At 46.6% G+C, this 4,708-nt stretch overlaps 1 pseudogene across 1 annotated transcript; it reads right to left on the bottom strand.

Annotated features, from left to right (window-relative positions):
• Positions 1–3,454: 3,454 nt before the first annotated feature.
• LOC309889500 (olfactory receptor 14C36-like) lies at positions 3,455–4,386 on the bottom strand (annotated as a pseudogene). The gene has a single exon. The product of its transcript is annotated as an olfactory receptor 14C36-like (transcript).
• Positions 4,387–4,708: the final 322 nt, after the last annotated feature.

Genomic DNA, 4,708 nt, shown 5'->3' with positions numbered 1-4,708 from the left:
ATATTGCAAATAATGAAAAGTAACTTTAAAATATGTGAACAAAGGCATTTCTGCCTTCCCGGGTATATGTGAGGAAGATGTGCAGGTACCTCATTAATGGGGAAATACTGTATATTAGAATAACGTCCTCAGTACCTCCTTTAGCTCCTTGTTCCTCATGCTGTAGATAAGGGTTTCACTGCTGGAGGCAACACTGAGTACAGAACTGAGACTACCAGGCCCAGGGATGGGGAGGTGGTGGAGGAAGGCTTCAGGTAGGCAACTGTGGTAGTGATGCTATGCAGGGAGACCACGGCCAGGTGAGGGAGGCATGTGGAAAAGATTTTGTGCTGGCTCTGCTCTTCAGCACGGCCCTGAAAATCTGCAGATAGGACAGCACAATGAAAACAAAACAGCCAAATGTTAAACAGACACTAAACATAAGTACCCCAGTTTCCCTGAGGTAGGGATCTGAGCAGGAGAGTGAGTTGAGCTTTGAGGAGAGCCTGAGGAGAGCTTTGACTTGAAGCACAGCACTTTGACACAAAACACAGCACAATTTACGCTTGCTGAGGGTGTACTCTATTCCATCTGCCAGGTCATTGACAAATAAGTTGAACAGTACTGGACCCAGTGTAGATCCCTGGGGGACACTGCTGGCTACAGGCCTCCAGCTAGACTCTGTTCCACTAAGCACAACCCTCTGAACTCTGCCATCCAGCTAGTTCACAGTCCACCTCACTGACCACTCATCCAACCCACACTTCCTGAGCTTGCCTGTGAGGGTGTTATGGGAGACAGTGTTGAAAACCTTGCTGAAGTCAAAGTAGACAACATCCACTGCTTTCCCCTCCCCCACTCAGCTAGTCATTCCATCATAGAAGGCTATCAAGTTGGTAAAGCATGGTTTCCCTTGGTGAACCTATGCTGACTACCCCTGATGACCTTCTTCTCCTCCATGTACTTGGAGATGACCACCAGGATGAGCTGTTCCATCGCCTTTCCAGGGATGGAGGTGATGCTGACTTGCCTGTGTGGGAAAGGAATTCGCAGGTGGCTTTGTGCTGTTTCACATGTCCCTGAATCAGAGATAATGAGGAAACAAGCAGTAGAAACAAAAACTTGAGCAAGGTCAAAATAAAGTAAATTGGCTACAGTGTTAAAGATGAGCTTTGGGCAGTGGCTAATTGCTGGCTGGCTCAAGGTGCGTGTCTGAAGGTCTCTAACCAATTGTATGACAGATTCGGGTGCATGGGCTAAGGGGAGAGTATATATTCATTATATATATATTACATATATATTATATATATTATTTATATATTATATATAATATATAATATATATAATATATATAATATATATATTATATATTATATATTATATATTATATATTATATATTATATATTATATATATTATATATATTATATATATTATATATATTATATATATTATATATATTATATATATTCAGTGCTTGGGGCTACGGGGAAAGTATATATTGTAGTGAAAAAGGGCAATAAATGTCTCCTGTTAAAGAACCATCAGGAGTCCGTGTCTTTCATCCCTTCAGGCCTGTAGTTGCCTGGGTCCTCCTTCTTGCCCTTTTTGAAGACCAGCATGACATGAGGTTTCTTCCAGTCTTCAGGCACCTCTCTTGTTCTCTGTGACCTTACAAAGATGATGGAGATTGGGCTAGCAGTAACATCCACCAGCTCCCTCAGCACTTATGGATGTACGCATCAGGGTCCATGGATTTGTAGGTGTCAAGTTTGCATAAGAGATCTCTGACCCGATCGTCTTCAACCAAGGGAAAGTCCTCGTTTCTCCAGATTTCCTCCCTTGTCCCGAAGGTCAGAGATTCCAGAGGGCTGGTCTTAGCAGTGAAGACTGAAGCAAAGAAGGCATTCAGTAATTCTGCCTTCTCTGTATCCTTTGTCACCAGGGCACCCACCTCATTAAGCAGTGGGACCACATTTTCCTTCATCTTCCTTCTCCTCTTGATATATTTGAAAAAGCCCTTTTTGTTGTCCTTGACACCCCTTGAAAGATTTAACTCCAAATGGGCCTTGGATTTCCCTGTCAGTTCCCTACATCCTCAGACAATGTCCCTATATTCTTCCCAAGTGGCTTGTCCCCTTTTCCACATTATGTACATGTCCTTCTTCCATTTCAGTCATTCCAGGATCTCCTTGATCATCCAAGCAAGTCTCCTGCTCCCTTTGTCTGACTTTTTGCTCACAGAAATACATATCTATCTCTTGAGCTTGGAGGACTTGGAGGTCAGTGTGCTATTGCTGCCGGTGCACCGTTGTGGCAGCCATCGACACCTGCTCTTCTTTGGCTCTCAGCAACCCCACAACAGAAGGGTCCTGTGTGAGACCAGGCAAGGTAGACAACTATTTGACGTTCTCTGTATTCAAGGCCATTATGCCAACAGCCCACTCGTACCCATTTGTTTAGTTGTTTGCCCTTGGAAAAACCCAGAAATGCAGTCTGGAGGCATGTCATTAGGGTTACCCCTTGATGTTCAAATTACTCAAGAGCTATCATGACTGGCCTGGAATGGGGCCAGAAAGAAAGAAAGGGGGAAGTGCCATGTCTTGTTCCCTCCACCAGGTGGATTCATGAGTGTTGCACCAGTAGCACCTCAAATAATGTTAATTGTGCAGATTTAGGGAAAGCATCACAAGCCCATATTTGCTCTCCTAGTGGCAATTTGGTGTTGTTTTTTTGTTTGTTTGTTTGTTTGTTTGTTTGTTTTTGCAATATGTAGTTGCTTTACAGGTAGGAATTTGTAGCAATTTGTAATAAAGACATTCATTAAAACAAAGCAATGAGGTACCCATGTCCTTGTGTACTATGGAATCCTACCAACCTACTGCTGCGATCCATGCATGGGCTGATCCCCATAGGTCCTCACCACTGATACTGTGATGCCCTTTGGAGTGGTCCTCAGAGCTGCAGGAGCAACCACAGACCTGGGGCTTGGTGACGGCCCTTTGCTGCAGAGAACAGACCCAACCACAGGGGCTGGACCATTCAGATGCCCGAGTGACATGAAACTGTTTTGTTTTTTCTGCTCAGTTCTGCTGCTCCCTCGCATATAGCTAGGCCTGTGGCTCATCTCCCGGTAGAGGAGTAGGAGGGAAATCTCTGCTGGTAAGTAAGGGAGAAATACTCCACCTGTGGAAGGGCAAGGCTGGTGGGGAGGTGGCACAGGACAGGCACGGGCCTTTTTCTCCTATTCCCCACCCAAGGAGTATTCAGACCACAGGTTAGCGTCTGTACTGCCCACAGGTGCCTGCAGTCCTGTATCCTGAGATCCATCTTTTCTCCTTCTGTATGTAACACTTTTACTTTACTTCACACAGTTTGGGGCCAGCATTGGTTGACCTGGTACCTGACACTGAAAGGCTGTGTCTCACAACGTGTTTTTTTGGTGAGCTTTTTGCATTGCAGCAGCAGAATAGCAGCTAATTGCTTCTGGAAGACAAGCGAAAGAGCTTCTTCAGTGCATGCTTGAGCTCCTGGTTCCTCATGCTGTAGATGAGGGGGTTCACTGCTGGAGGCAACACTGAGTACAGAACTGCCATCATCAGGTCCAGGGATGGCGAGGAAAGGGAGGGGGCTTCAGGTAGGCAAACAGGACAGTGCTAACAAACAAGGAGACCACAGCCAGGTGAGGGAGGCACATGGAAAAGGCTTTGTGTCGTCCCTGCTCAGAGGGCATCCTCAGCACAGCCCTGAAGATCCGCATATAGGAGAAAACAATGAAAACAAAACAACCAATACCTAAACAGAAGCTGATTGCAGTAAGCCCAACTTCCCTGAGGTAGGCATCTGAGCAGGAGAGCTTGAGGATCTGGGGGATTTCACTGAAGAACTGGTCCACGGCATTGCCATGGCAGAGGGGCAGGGAAAATGTATTGGCAGTGTGCAGGACAGCATTGAGAAAGCCACTGCCCCAGGCAGCTGCTGCCATCTGGGCACAAGCTCTGCTGCCCAGGAGGGTCCCATAGTGCAGGGGCTTGCAGATGGCAATGTAGAGGTCATAGGCCATGAAGGTGAGAACATAAAATTCTGATGCAATCAAGAAGACAAATAGAAAGACCTGAGCAGCACACCCTTGATAGGAGATGGCCCTGGAGTCCCAGAGGGAATTGTCCATGGCTTTGGGGACAGTGGTGGAGATGCAGCCCAGGTCGAGGAGGGCGAGGTTGAGGAGGAAGAAGTACATGGGGGTGTGGAGGCGGTGCTCGCAGGCTATAGCGGTGAGGATGAGGCCGTTGCCCAGGAGGGCAGCCAGGTAGATGCCCAAGAAGAGCCCGAAGTGCAGGAGCTGCAGCTCACACTTGTCTGAGAATGGCAGGAGGAGGAACTCAGTGATGGAGCTGCTGTTGGACATCTGCTTTTTTGGGGGGTGTGGTCCTGCACATAAAAGAGAAAGAACAGTAATAATTTACAACAGACTTATCAGAGAAAAACTCATCCCATTTCTCATTTAAAATCACCAAATAGTTGTCTACTCCCAGGAAGACATTTGGCAGGTCCCTTTCATAAATGCTTCCTGATGCTGCCTGTGGTTATCCCTGGGAGCAGGGGACTCCTCTGTGGGCAATGGAAGAGTTATGCCAGAGGTAAAGAGGAACAGTGGGTAATCTCAGATTCATTTCACTCCTGATATCAAAGAACTTTGCCCCAGTGTTGCTCCCAGGTCACCCAACTTC

This window comes from Aythya marila, assembly GCF_965140915.1.
Source record: "Aythya marila genome assembly, chromosome: W".
NCBI lineage: Eukaryota > Metazoa > Chordata > Aves > Anseriformes > Anatidae > Aythya > Aythya marila.
Note: the sequence above shows the minus strand (reverse complement) of the source record. Positions and strands in the feature narration are given on the sequence as shown.